Consider the following 15,763-nt stretch of genomic DNA (forward strand, 5'->3'; position numbering starts at 1 on the left):
ACAGCCAGCATGCCAGGAATGAATGCTGATCTCTTAACTAGCTTTGCTTTTTTCTACAACAATGAGCATGAATACATGCTTAAGTTACTAGATATGACCTAGACCACTCATGTTGTCAAATGTATTAATTTGAATCATAAATTGTCTTGCTACTGAAACAGCTTATGTTACAGCAGAAAGGCTGAGCATATCTATTTCAATTCTGGAATTACAGAAACGACATGCAGCTCTTAAGTGTCTATTTTAACTGTGCCCACAGAGTACAAATGCTACAGTAGTCAATAACTTCTTAGTTGTTTGGGTTTTTTTTTTTAATAAAAGACTAGAGCAGGATAGCACTATTCATGGATGCTACCCCCTAGTTCAGGAGCGCCAGATAACAGAAACTGCTCACAGAGAAAAAAAAAAACTTTCACCTAAGAAAACTTAACATTGATGAGTTAACCTTTCTCATTAAAACTTTCCCTGATAAATAAGCAACAGGCTTAAAAATATAGGTTTGCTTGGTTTTTTAACATAAAGCAAGAGCTCTGAAGTACTGGATAAATTCAGTGCAAGGGCCTCTCAAGAGGTGTCAGCTCATGTAAATGAAGTTACCCTTTGCTACAAGTTTGGAGCCTAAACTTCAGCTGCCAGCAGTTACTAATCTCTGTGGACAGAAGGCCCACAGATCCCAGTATGCTTTTCTGGTTCATGTGAACACTTACAGTGGTTTCAGCTCATTGGTAATTTTTCATATATTATGTACTAAAGTTATAGATGATTAATCAAACTACATAGCCTACAATCATGGTAAAGGGTGACAGTAGATTAAGAAACTCTATTAGAATATACTTCACTATCTAGATATCTAGGTAAATCTGATTTTATAAATGCTTTGATAAGGCAAAAGCATTATCAACTCACTTCCACGCCAGTCTAGAGAGCCATCATTTCAGAGGTTAGCTGAAGGCAATAACATAGCCCAGACAGCATGATTCCCGTACTGTGAAGTCAGGACATATTCTAAGTGGGGTTTCAGGTCTGGATGGAGGTAAACCCAAGAGTGAGCAACGACATGGATCTGCAGATGTATATACTCTGCTGTAGCTGTGAGGGACTGCTGCAGAGACTGAACATACACTAATTGCATCTTCCACAAAGAGAAATCTTTCTACATGTGATCTGCTTCGAGTGATCTCTGGGAAAAGGATCAATTAAAAACTTTTTGCTCCCCTTTCATTTATTAGATTTTCCATTTAAAAAAAAATTCCATTGTTCTTTCATATGTAATTCACAGTCTGCAATTGTCATGAAGAGTAACCCCACTATATTGTTGTCATTGCACCATTTCACAACTCTTCATTTTAAAAAGTGCTTTCCAATGACACCATTATTTCTTCAGTTGCCAACAATCACCTGTGTATTTGTTGACTACAGATTTAATAAGGAGTACTAGCTGATATGAAAGTAAGATAGTGTTTTGGACAGATCCAGACCAGTTAAAATTTATTCACACCCTCCCCCAGCAGTGTCCAGGCTTCAATATTCCTGTTCAGTGCTAATCTCTTTCATTCCTCTCCTTAATCAGACTAACACTGATTTAGCGCCTGCTTCCCTGTATAGGTGATGCTAATTGCTACCATGCTTGCAGCAAATTGAACCATCTACCCCCCTGGGATGGTTTGGGGCAGGGAATGATTTCTCCCTCTGGTGAAAATTATGAGTGCTCACGGCTGCTAATTTCCACTGAAAGGAAAAAAGCAAGCAGGTTTTAATCGGAAGAGGGGAGATGAGGGAAGAAGGCAGCCTCTATGCCTCCCCAGGGTTACAGCAACTCCTCCACAAGGAAGGTGCTGCAAAGCTTTCCAGGGTCTGCCCCCCCTAACCCCAAGACAGAGCTAAACACGCTGCAGCATGGCCCTTTGCCCTATGCTCCCCACCCTGGCTCTCACCCTCACTCCCTCCTCACAGAGTGCTGTCTCATTGGGGGAGGTTAGTTACAACCTACTGGGATCCTTATGTGAGCATCCACCTAAATGCCAGGGCTGCGAGAGCAAAGGGCAGACTGCATTTTTTTCCCCATCACGATTGCCTGTTTTTCTGGACACTAGAAATGGTTTTAAATCACTGCAAGCTGCAAAGAGCCCAGACTGCTCTATCCCACTCCCTAGGCAAGCATTTTATCACCAGGTTGTATTTTTTACAAATAGATACTATATATTATACTCAACACAGTAATCCCACTTCAAGCCCTGGTGAGAATTATTGGAAATTTGGTATAGGACACAAATTAGTCCCATATAAGTTCCAATGCAGAAGGTTTGACTTGCTGCCTGCATCTGTGCTGGGCAATTCTGGCTCAGGAAGCAACAAGTGTTTTGGTTTAGGACTGCAGAATATGGATGGGTTTTGTTTGCCTCTGTGGCTTTCCCACTGCTCACAGAAAAAATTCTTTAACTTTCAGTAAATGCATAGCTGAACTAATAGACTGTCAGGGATTCATTACAAAAGGACAGTTCACCATTCAAGATAACTCTAAAGATTCACAAGTGTAAGGGTCTGCAACAGAATGTAAAACATTTTAAATGTAATGCAGTGATTAACCATGAGCTTGCCATAACAATCATCATTTAGTGAAAGTATAAATAGAATAAAAGCAATATTGAAGCAAATAAATGACCTCTGACATAAAAAATGGCTTGCATTTCATATTACTTTACTTAACTGCCCCCTCCTTCCCCCCACCAAACAGAAGGTTTATTGACAAAATCTGCTCTGGTGATTTAGTCTGTAGACTTAAAGAATGCAGCTCTGGGAAAAACGGAATTATGGGTTCTATTTGTGAGATGAGGAATGGCATGTAATAACTTAATGAACTGGAAGTTTATTAGTTGTAAAAGAGAGAAGTAATGGAATACATTGTCTATCAATCTTTTTTTTAACTTGAAAATGTTCAGGTGGGTAGGTGTCACATCCATTATGCATTTATTATCTTACTAATACAAATATGTGCTAGAATCTCAGTAAGCTACAAAAAAATACATCTCAGCTTCTAATTTAACATGTATTTTTGTTTTGCCAATTATTAGGCCTAGCATAAAGGACACAGCCAGCATAAAGATGAACCAATAACCAAATTGTATTTGACACAAAAGGGTCAGTACATGGGTGAGCACTGGGGGTACAAACAAGTCAGATTATACATAATCGACATCAATCCCACTGACCCCAACACCACCACACAACCAACAACGGGTGGAATAAATGGCAAAATGCAGTCTCTCATAGAAGGAACAGGAGACAACCAAGGCAACAAGCCAAACACATAAGACCAAGGAAGCCACACGCTGAATCTCCACACAGCCCACGTTTACAAAAGCCAGACCTGACTGGAGCCCAGTCCCAGGGAGGCGGGAGGTCCTTCCCCAACAGGGAACTCTGCACAGGGCATCCACCTCACACACAGACACTGCCCCTCCTGCAAGGGGTCCCAGCTTTCATCCCTCAGTGGGACACCTGACCTTGGGTTACTGAATGGGGGACACCCGGGGCTCCTTTACCCCATGGCTCTGTCTGCCAGGCCGCCGCACCCTGGGGGGAAGCCTAAAGGTAAAGTCACCCCCCCTTTGGGAAGGGCTGTGGGAATCACCCACATGTCAACCTTAACTTGGGATTGAAACCCCAGCATTTCAATTTTATTAGTCAGTTTTGGAGGCTCCATTCTAAACCCAAGTCATTAGAATTGCTACTCAGATATTTGGCCAGTTCACTTGAACACAGGAGCTACCAATTTACATCATCTAAGGTTACAGCCCTCTGCTCCCTGTACAGACTATGTTCATCAAAATTGTGAAGTGAAATAAATGCACACGCAGTCATGATGACAGCCTCATTTCAATAGCTATTTATTGCTCAGAAGACACATAAATATAAAAGGACAGTAAGATAACCATTTTAACAAGAAACATGTAGAGAAACCAGTCTAACATAAAATGTAAGACTCAAATCCTTAGCTGTTAAAGAAGTTTCTCCACTGTGCAAAGTATAGGGATTTACCTCAGCTATACTTTCACATGGATTTACTTATTTTGCACAATTGAATGATTTGCTTCAAAATATTTTGGATAATGATATGCAGAACAATGACAATAATAAAGTAGTCTAAAATCTGTTAGGACGCTTCTCCCAGTCTTAGCTGATATTATGTCTTAGAAACACAACGTAACAAATAGAATTTAGCCCTCAATAAATACATTAAACATGTGCAAGTAATAAAAACTGGCAGAGTAGGAAATTCAAAGTTCAAGTCAATGCATATGAAGGTATAAGTAGAACAAAGCAGTCGGGTTCTACTCTATCAGCCCCAATGTTTCATGCACTGCATAGATCCTTGGATTGATCTATTTGCTTTGATTTTCTATTCCAGAGATGAAAATAGGCAAGGAAGGAAAACCTGCATTAATTTATGCTTCTCATAGGCTCCTGTGGGTGGACCTTTTTTGTTTTACTGCTTTTTTTCATGTGGCCAGTCTAGCAGCAGATGTCTTATGCATATTTAGCTGTTTAGAAGACCAGTCATAGCCATCCCACTTAATCAGGTAATAGCATACTATTGACATATTAGACCAATTTAATACATTTGTTTTCTTTATCAATTTACATTTCATCTCAGAAGTCCAATACAATGGGATTTTGAACCATTTGTGCCGAGCACAATCGAAGGGCCAGTAATCCAATTATTTGATTTTCTTGCTGAAGAGAACAGAAGAGAGGGAAAGACATCTTCCCCTCACTCCAGCAAGTGAGCTGCAGGCCTACATTAGGATTTAAGCTTCCTGTGTAAAACATCCCCCAAGGGCAACAGAAGGCCACTTAAATACAGTTTGGAGGGCATAAGTGGAACATGGCTGTGGCACGTTGGCTTTCTGCCCAGGAATAAATTCCAACCATTAGCATCAAACACACATCCTGAACCTCTCATACGTTAATTAAATGCTACCTATCAAATAAATAAACAGTAACAAATTAAAGTAGCACAAGTAAATTAAAAAAATAAAAATGCAGTAATTTATACTGTGGATCATCTGTTGTGGATTGCTTTCCAGATTGCACACCTCAGATTATCTCTCAGACTTTTTTTCTCACAATTGTATTTTTGCACATGCAAAATGGCCCTCGATGCACAAACTGAATTTATTAATGGCGTACCCTACATGTTAATAAAAATACAGTTTTAAAGAGCCCTTGCTTTTCCCATGCAAATAATTTTGTTTACTTCTGCTAGTCAGCAGAATCTGACCTATTTGCCACACAGGTTGAGTCTCCGTGAACTGCCATCTAAACAAGAATTCAGACAACAATAATTAAGCATGCAAAAATGTACCTTTAGATACCTCAGGTGGAACTGCACATTCTGGTTTAGGCAGTGGAGAATAATTTCAGCAGGCCTCAGAATTTGGAGTGCTGTGAAGTTAAAAAGAATCAGTCCTTTTAAAGTGCTCACAGGAAAAGCAGACTGTATTCTGGGACAGATTTTAAAAGGGGAATTTTCAGTAAGCAGAACTTAATTACCTAACTGGAATTTTGCCATGATGTCCTGGGTAAACCTTCACTTTTTGTGAATAAGAGAAAAAAACTCAGGGAAACTATTATGCTCTATCTGAACCATATCTATCATAGCAATAAATTCAGCCTTGTACTGGGATGGGGCAGTACTAAGAAGGAAAGCAAAGGGAAATATCTCACCTACTGAATATTAGTCTCATTTCCTGAAACAAGTTGATTCTTCCCAGGAACTTATTTCTCAGAACTTCCTTAGGGTATGAAATAATTGGCTATTAAGCAGTGTGTTCTTGACCCAAAGAATGGAGCAGAAAACATGCAAGACTTGTCTGGATTACGAGGAGAGATAAAAGAGAAATTAGAGTTGATGTGTACTGACTAAACCCATGTCTCTCTTGATTTTGCTACTTCAGACTGGGAGGGTTTTACCTGCACTTGTACTAGGGCAAAGACCTGAGGGAAAAAGCAGGCAGAAAATGGGGGAAAGGAAAACAGAATGGCACAACTTTCTCCCTTTTCAGATTTTAGTGGAAGGTGTACCTGCCCATGGCAGGGGGACTGGAACTAGATTATCTTTAAGGTCCCTTCCAACCTAAACCATTCTATGATTCTATGATTATTTTTTTTTTTCCCCTGCCTCTTTGCCCTGCATTTAGTGTGGGGATGTGAAAAAGAAAGGTTGACAGCTCCATATTGCCAGCATAGTGGTCAGCCTGTCACCTCAAGGAAAAAGAGAAGTTACAGAAAAAGTGTCAGCACACTAAGAAAAAGAAATGCAAATCCTACTCATCACCAAGCCTGTACACAGTCTTCTGAACAAGTGATAGTTTCCTTTTTATTTCCCCTTGTAAATGTGATCACCTGTAACCTACCAAACCCTCAGCGTGTCCCTCGAGGGCTGCCCCAGCGCCCGAGCGTGGGCAGGCAGTGAGCCAGGTGAGCTGCTGCGGTGGAGGCTCCAAACGCCACACGAGGAACGGCCGAGGCCGCCGGCCTGCGCAGAGGCACTTCCCCTGCCCTGCAAGGATGAAAACAAGTCGTTAGTATGCACCAGGCGGTGCTGACGGTTGAGCCCGCTGCTGAGGAGCGCTATGCAGAGGGCTCAGGTCCTTTAGTTTTGCCAAATTCTGTGCACTTGGAACACCTGTGAAGCACACCACCAAAACACACCTCGGCTTGCATCACTGTCCGCGTGCAGCACGTCGTGACTGAGGTGCCGGGGCAGGTGTCTCTGAGCCATTCATGAGATATCTGCCCCTTGGTGTCAAGTGCTTTGCAAGTAACGAAGTCTTTACAGGTCTGGTAGGCCTCTCTACCTGCACCTACTCTGCTGCTGGGGCAGGTGCCTCTGGGCATGGTGCTGGTTCACAGTGGTTTGTAATGGTTCCCAGTAAGTGCCTGTACACTACAGCACACAGCATGGACACAAACGGGAGGCAGGAGATGTCCTGGGCTGGGCTGCAGTCTTGCTGGGATCACAGCAATGCAGAGCACTAGCTGTGGGGAGTGGGGCAGGCAGCTGCGTAGAGGGCTGCCATGGATGGGTTCAGCTCCTCGGGAAGGACAGGCCAGGACAGCAAGAGGGAGAGCTACCCTTGATGGGAAACAGCAACTGGGGTGCATGGACCTGGGCTTTGGGACAGATGATGAGCCAACTGGCAGTTTATGGGTCAGGATTAGAGGGCAGCCCATGGTGGGTGAGATCGTGGTGGGTGACTGCTACAGGCCACCTGATCAGAAAGAAGCAGATGAAGCTAAAAACTGGAAGAAGCCTCGTGCTCACAGGCCAGCAAGGGTCAGAGCGCTGAAGCTACACAGAGCACTACTAATGAAGTAGCAGAACACACACATACCATGAAATGCTCCTAGTAGATTCTAGCTTGACTCTGTCTACCTTAAAAGGTGGCTCTCATCCTCTGTACAAGCATTGTGCTGCCTTCCAGAGGATGGTGTGTGCTACCTGTATAGCACAGACCTTCTCAGCAGTCTCCAAGAGGGTTTCTTTGTCGTCTTACATCCCGCCAGGATGTTCTGCAGCAGAAAGCAAGCTTCTGGCCTCTCTGGCCTTATCCTGCTGATCACAGTTTGATGCCCTGAATGTGTAACGCATGCAAAGAGGACGCACTGGCTGCAAATTCTGGGAAAGCGTTTATTTTCATACAGGCAAAAAGGAGGTTGTACGCGTAGGAGGTGTATGTGCATACACCTGCTTTAAATAAAGCTCCCCCATGTTTCCAGGTTAGATTGCACTCTATTTCAAAAGCCTTCACCTGCCACATACCCCAAAGCATCTGAATAGAAAGAGGATTGGAAAAGCTTTGCTAACTACTGTAAAAGGAAAAATTACTCTAACGTAGGTGTTTCAGCAGATTACATGATTCCTAAGTCCTCACCCTTATTGAGTGAAGGATGCCTTCAAGATAGAGATAAATAGTACTCAGTTGTAAGACAGTAAATTTTCACTGGTGATGAAAGTCAAGGCTGAAGCTTAATGGGGAAGAATAGTATCCCCAACACTGTGCTTTGCCATTCCTACCTCTGTGGCAGGAATTTCCCTGATTTTGTTACAGCCCGAGTCCTCCATATTGCAAAAGATGGCAGGCAGAGCCAGTTTTGCCTCCATATAAGAACAGTCATTACATGTTCTTATGGTGATGTGCTAATTCCCTCAGGATCTCTGAAAAGATCACACAGCAATCAGAAAGTCCTGTGGTGTGTTCTAGTGATGTGGGACCATTTCTAGAGAATTTGAGGGAGGAATTTTAATGTATTGGGAAAAGCTAGCAAGGATGTCATTTAGCTGCAGGAGTCTTCCCTCCTCTGCTCTTTACAGACTACAACTTCAAACAGAAATTAGGACCCTTAATTTTCTTTAAACTGTATGGCAAACTTCAGATTCTGTGAGTGCCTCAGGATCTTGCCTCACTACACTCTTACGCACACCTACATAATATCAGTGCTTTGCTTATTCCGTATTTCAGTAACTTAATTACACGATGAATTCTCTCACGCTGCAAATTTATCTTCATTGAGCTAACTTTTGATCTCGGGTATTAACTCTGATCAGTGCTAACACAGAGACAGTCTATCCAATTAGCAGGTGGCAGCCTCAGAAGCTCAGGACAGAGCACCTCTGTCACTCTGGTTTCCAGGAGCTTTGACCTCAACAAACACACTTGATGAACCTGGCCATGGTATTTTGGCTGCCTACCTCAGCTCATCTGCTTGGATGGCACTTTGCCTGTTAGCAAGGTAATATGCCTGCTAGTAAGGTAATAAATTCAGGAGATGCCAGAAAAGGATGGGTTTAGATCCGTAACTTGCTAAACTCTGTTAAAATAGCTTTCTTCTGACACTGAGCAATTACATAAAGCATCTTGACTTTCTCTGTATAAAAGTGACTCATTATCAGAGACTTCCTTGTATGGAATCCAAAAAACTTTTTTTTCCAACATCAGCAAAAAAGTATATATTTCAAAGAAGACTGGTTTTGTGGTTTTTGGAGGCTTTTCTGATATTTACAACATCAAGGAATCTCTGTGTATCTCAGTAGTTACACTTGGGGCAATGATCATCTTATTCTGTGTTTCCCCACGTCTAGAGCAAGGGGTATCTGAGCCATAGTCCAGGTGCCAAGTAAGCCTACCACTTTGTTTTGTTGGCAGTTTCAAAGTCACAGGGAGAATCCATGACTCCCATTAAAAGCCACTAGTTAATTGTGAACACCTCTGCCTTACCACTTTGTACCTCCATTTAACCTGTTGGTATGTTTGTGTCAACTGATGTCTGTTTGCTCTGACATGGCAGAGCCCCAAAGCTATGCAGATAAGAACGCCAAGATTTGAGAATGTGCTCTAAGCTGGATGAAATCAATAACTTTCCAGATGTCCCTGGATGCTTGAGGATGTGTCAAATGAGGCTGTGCTGAAGAACTCTTAGGTGACTTCAGGTGTGAAATGCCTAAGTGTGAAGAAAACACTGCAGCAGAACCACGCATTGACCCTGTTGCAAGTTCTTGGTAGCCACTGGGCGTTTGACTCTAGGGATCCAAATCAAAGCTGATCACTACACAGTATGGGGGACTGAAATCTTACATGTTCAGAAGAGCCTTTCAGTCTGCCTCTTTGGCACACCAAATCTGTGCTTGAAAAACATAGGCTAGAATGGAAAAGTGAAGCTCCCAGCTCTACTAGTGGGAGTCTACTAGATAATTTCTGAAACTAAGCCTGACTGACTGTGTGACTGTATTAATTCAGCATCTCAACTGGGTCATTAACTCTGAAACCTATGAGTGATCATGCAAATAGAGCATTAGAACATCAAGAAAAATGCAGGGACCTGTGTTCTTAAATTAGCTTAGGCTCGCTTGCCTTTGCCTAGCTGGGAATCACCACATTGTGGCTTCAAGGGTCCTTAACAGGAGAGAAGAATACGTGGGGCTTAGTCATGGCAGAAAACTGGGTCACACTGCTGCTAGGGCCAGAGGAGTAGAACAAAAGTAGCACTGGCATCTCCTGGCTTTTAACAGCCCGATATAAACAGAAGAGAGAAGAATCCTGTGACTGCCCTTCTGCCATATGCTGCAGAGATACTCGGTCTGTTCCAAGAAACAAAGCAAAGTGCAGCATGCACTAGCTCATAAAAACATAGAGATATCAGCTCACCTCAGCATCACACGAAGACAACTAGTTTCAGCACTGTTTTACACTGACATGGCTTCCACTTCCAGCATTTGATTATTTCTGATAACCGTGGGATCTCCAAACTGGGATCCTAAAATGGAGTTCATCCCGTTTTTCTTTTGCATTCCAAAAGCAGTCCCTTCTCTGTGCTTCTTCCAGTTTGTCTATTTTTTTTTTTTTTTTTTAACATCATTGATTGGAAGTCTATCTTGTCAGTCTCTGTTCAGTCCTGTTCTTGCCAGGCATTTTACATTCAGTACAACAGATCTAAAACCTAGAGCTGAGATGAGAAGAAAGAGATCATAGGAACAGAAAAAAAAGGATCAGGAAGAAAATCCTGTGATCCATCAAGAATATTGCTCTTTCGTGACTGAAGTGTGCTGTATAACAACAGTAAAGAAGCCACAGAAAACTGCTTTAATCTAACATGGAGCAAGGAACTTCATTAGAATGAGAAAAACCATATGATTGCTGAAATTACACTGCCTTTCTTGAACTTGCTCAAGCCACCCCATGCCTGGATTATTGCTAAGGGTTTAGAGAACTAAATACACAGTACTCTTCAAAAGGATGTGGGGGAAAGGGTTGGAAGTGAACGTAACACAAGGAAACCTGGAAAGGGGAGGAGGACTATGAACGCAACTTTCCCCATCTGCAAAATCAACTAAAATTGAGTAAAAGAACAGGATGATGTCTCCCTCCTACATTCTATTCCATTCCATTCTTCGTGTATACTGACATAAGAAGGGTAAGTGTGAAAAATAGCTCTATTTTCAGTGACACAAAGATGAAAAGAAGTTTGAGGATATATGCAAAAGAAGTTACAAGACTTCAGCCAACAGGTTCCTCTGCTGTAAACTTTGCATGGCCTCCTACAAGAGGACTGGCTCTGCTGGCAGCGTTAGACAGGCTTGGAGGGCCCTCTTTGGGGACTGGCACATTAGCAGGTCGCATAACTATTGTCCTATATAGATACAAGAAGCATGTTCTCATGCAGTCAAAGGCAACCTTCCAAACAGAGTTGAAAAGATTACCTTTCTGAATCAACATTAAGGTCCAGAGCAGGTACATAATGGGAGCCTGAAAAAAACCTTGGTTGCTGAAACCGCCACCCCCACCAAAGAACTTTTGAATGGTCATGCCCTAAACTATTCCTTCCTTTATCTTCCAAACACAATGTCGCCAACTGAAAACCAAATTATCATTTAGTGCCTAAGCAGTGAATGTTAACACTCAGTTAAATAAAGATTAACTGCATGGCTCATATTAATATATAGGAAGATCTGACGCATAAATTTTAACACAATGTACCAGCACTGTGTTCATTTTTGTTTAAAATAAGAATTAGTAGAATCTGTCTATCAAAAAGGCTTTTAATAAACTCAAAAGTACATGGTATTTTTCCTATAAAGGGAAAAGTGTATGTGAATACACCAACAGAGATGAAGGTAATTAAAATAGGAAAAAAGATAGCAAAAACAATTTCAGTTAATTCTCCTTTTCAGGATCTAATTAACCTTAAAAACTGTGAGTCTCCAGCCTTTCCCATGCATTTCAATGCAATGGAGAACGTCTCTTCCTACAAACTACAGGTCTGATTTAATGGAGTTTTGATTGAGAATAAAGACAGAAGAGTCAGTCTGTGGTACCCTCTCTTCACACTGAAAAGTGTCCAGTTCCAAAGGCAAATGCACTCAGCTCAGTCATCCCAATTAAAGTGTCAGCTGCTATTCAGCATAAGCAAAGATAGCACAAGGAAAGCAAAAGAATCAGCCATTACAGCATATTTACAAAGACAGCACAGAAATTGATGTTGGCTAGGGACAGCAAAGGAAAACACATGTTATTTAAACAAACAGATGTATATACATAGATGTATATATTTACTCATACAGAGATTCCCCCCCCCCCCCAAAATCTCACAATAAAATTACATTAAAAAAAAAGAAAAAGCCCTTTGTTCTCTTTAGGTCATTCTCTTGACTCTTTTGTCTGTATGAAAATAAGCAGAACTACAGCTGAAGCTGCAGTATCTGGCTGTTGAAGCAGCACCTTCTTGCTGCAAGTAAAAAGCGTTAAAAATAAATAAATACCCAAAGACCATTTTTGTCTTTAACAACTCATCTAGTATGCACAGCACACATAAACCCTGATCTTACGCTGATGTCAGCCTGCTGTAACCCCTCATGCCTCAAAAGGAATTTCTGTGCTGAGATCAGGATCCCGCTCGATATTGGCTGGGTCATACCCTGCAGTGGTGCCAGGCACAGATCTACTGGCATCTCTGGAGGTTTTGTATCAGTGCTAGCGGCAGCCCGTTAAATTCAGGTCAAGTCACCTGAAATGCTCCAGCTTCCTTGTTTCCCAAATGCCTACCAGTTACTATATTTTTAACAGAAAGAATGAGAGAGACAAAGAGACTTCCCTGCCAAAGGTTATCTCCAAGTTCATACCGTGCGTCCTTATGCTGCCACATCCAGTAAATCATTAACGTTGTCTGTTCCACGCAGGCTTCCCTGGGACTGGTCTTGTGGGGCCAGCACGAATTTGTGCAGGCTGCTGCAATACGGAGGACAAGCTGGGCTGGCACCATGGCTCTCTGTGGATGCAGCCAGCCTTCAAATGTTTGTGAAATGATCTTTCAAAGTTCAGCTTTCAACTGCTACTTTTGTTTTCAAGAACAAAAGAGCCACAGGCAACCGGAGTCTGCTCAGCAAGAACACAGCTCACTCAGGGCACCTCCCCGAAGTCCTCTGTGCTGGTTCGAAATGCCCCGGAGAAGGGCGAGGGATGCTCTGCTCTCCTCAGCATCCCTGAAGAGCACCAGCACTGGGCTTTTGGCCTAGGTGCATGCTCGTGCTCACACACAAGGAGCTTCGACCACTTCAGCCTACCCATGTAGATCAAAATTACCGGGGGGGAGGACTGCAGTGTAAATGATGTGATCTCCCAGTAGTGGGGGTAAAGGTCATTTCTGACTTCTCTTATTTGAGAGGAAATTCACTTCCAAAAGCTAACACATGACATTGATAAAGTCCTTCTTAAGACCTCGAAGATCCCCCTCAACTTCCTATGCAACAGCTGGCATGGGTTTACAAAGCATGGGAGTAAACTGGTACATGGCCCATGCCCCTGTACTCAGCACAGTGATGGACTCTGTACCCTTTTAACCCTTTGTACAGCCAGAAGACCCAGGCTAGCAGCAGCAGGATGCCACTCTGAAGTGTAATTATTTTATAACTTCTACTTATTTTTTGGAATATCAAAATTGATGACAATCACAAAAGCAGATTGATTAAATCCTTAGCATAAACACACCAGGATAGAGAAGTTGTTTTGCTGTCATCCCAAGGAAGCATCTATTTGTAAAGTACATGGCAATATCAAAGAGCTCTCTATTGATTAAACTTTGAAAATAAAATTGTAGCACTTATCATATGCTGTTTGCAAAAATGCCAATCATTCTAATACTCACATAAGCATACTGTGTGTTCCCCCTGAACTCGTTAAATTTATTACTGAGACTCAATCCCGAGCTGCCTACATGTGGAAAAAATATCTTTCAGATAACACATTAACATTTATAACCAGTATTTAAAACCATGCACGGTGCCATCTCAAAAGATAAGGGACTTGTCAGCATTTCCAGTATAAGCCTCATTTCAGTGGATGGAGGGAGGGAGTGGCAACACTGTATTTCAGCTATTTTAAATGACACCAGCAAGAAGCCTAACATACAAGTTGTCAGTCTTTCAGAGATAGGTGCATCTTTCACCTCCACATTCAGTTTAAAAAATAGTGAAATTCTCAGTAGATCATTGTAAGCTACCTGGCAAGCGCTACCATTTTGCTTGTGCATACGGCATCCTGCACAATTATAATTCTAGCTCTAAACCTTCATATTACAAAAGCTTTTAAGGTGTGGAACAAAAATGATACGCTAGTTTATCACAGGTACACTTGTATTCTACAGAAGAAAGAAAGAGATAAGGAAAGCAATAGCTAAGAATACAACAGTGAGGGCTTGGTCCATGACTCATGTTATCAGATGTCCCTGCAGTATCAAAATACTAATAATACTGAATACAAAAGTTAATGACGAAAAGGGTAAAAAATAACAACGAAAAATGTTTTTTTGGGTAGAAATTTGTAGGTGCAATGCATCTGCCATTGAGCCCAGTTCTGCTACAGATAAAGCATAAGGTGTGATTTGCAAAATGAGACCTGTTAGTTGTTGATGTCAAAGCATTCTGTCAAGAGAGAAAAGATATTTGTATTAGCAAAAAAAAAAAAAAAAAATTATCAAAAGTCAACAAGCAGTTGTCATAAGGAAAGGGAGGCTTCAGAAGGTCACAACAGCTCTAAAGAAGTATGTAAGCTTATATTTGAGATGATCAGGACCACCAACCAGTTCATACCTAAATAGCTATAAAGGAATGATCTCATCCCTACATAATTTCAAGTGCATCAGTATCACCGGCTAGAAATAATAAAGCCAAACACTTCTATCTGCAACAGCAACAATATTTCTAGTCAGAAAGCTCAAATGCTAACCAATGTAGTGGTTGCAAAGCAAAAACGCTGTGGAGCAAGTATGTGTGCAAATAACTGGGTCTGCCCACAGTTTTCAAGATTCCAAGCCAGAGCTGATTACCAAAGGTGGCTGAACTGTCCTCTTCTACGAGCTTCGCTTGCTGCTCAGTCATGAAATCAACATTAAAATCTCCTGCCATGCAAATGATGTCATAGTTTTACAGGAAAAAGACTGATAGATGGTAAAAAAGAAGATGCCAGAGCAGTAATTCATAAATTACATGTGTGGCATGTGTGGCAGTTCGGACACATACTTACCCACTAATTATTCAACAGTTTCAGATGTCCCCTGGCACCTCCTGGCATTTACATCAGAAGGGAGATTACTAAGTATCTTCATCATCCTGGACCACAGTGACTGCAACATAAAGCAGAAGTATTACCATAACCTCCTCCCTTCCTGTTGTGCTTTCAGTCAACGTGCCATGTTTGGCACATCCCTGTTTTGCTTTGAAATGAGTCTATCAAGGCTCTGAGGATGCCCAGGAAAACAACTTAAAGCCCAGACAAACTGTAATGTTAAAAACTGAGATATCATGCAATTTTAAGCACCATCAGAATTTGATCACTGTCAGTAGGGGAGGAGATTCTGAGTATGCCTATTTACTACCTGAGCACCTAAATCTCACCATAAAATGTCGTATTAGGTACTTGAGATTTGTGTGTGTTTGTGTCTAACTCACCAGAGTAGAAGTCAGCTGAAATCCTGGCCCCATGAAGTCAAAGGGAGATTTGTCAGCAGCTGAAGTCTAGGTCAGGATTTTATGTATGTTTGTATTGTGCTTTGTGCACTAACGACTCAGGGAGCTACTTCAGATGCCAAATAAATTTTAAGGTTTCCCTGGAGTTTGGAATTCTTTATTCTAAGTGATTCTCCCCAACATATTAATGTAACCATCATTCTCATAAGTTCTAATTGTCTCATCAATTTCTTTTCATGCCAC

The 15,763-nt window shown here is 41.7% G+C and overlaps 1 long non-coding RNA gene across 1 annotated transcript; it reads right to left on the minus strand.

The window, feature by feature from the left end:
* Nucleotides 1–5,303: 5,303 nt before the first annotated feature.
* Nucleotides 5,304–15,172, minus strand: LOC141964719 (uncharacterized). The gene is made up of 3 exons (XR_012634378.1): nt 15,078–15,172; nt 6,417–6,562; nt 5,304–5,445 (listed from the first exon to the last, which is right to left on the minus strand). It is a non-coding gene; the product is annotated as an uncharacterized LOC141964719 (long non-coding RNA).
* Nucleotides 15,173–15,763: the final 591 nt, after the last annotated feature.

This window comes from Athene noctua, chromosome 11, assembly GCF_965140245.1.
Source record: "Athene noctua chromosome 11, bAthNoc1.hap1.1, whole genome shotgun sequence".
Lineage (NCBI taxonomy): Eukaryota > Metazoa > Chordata > Aves > Strigiformes > Strigidae > Athene > Athene noctua.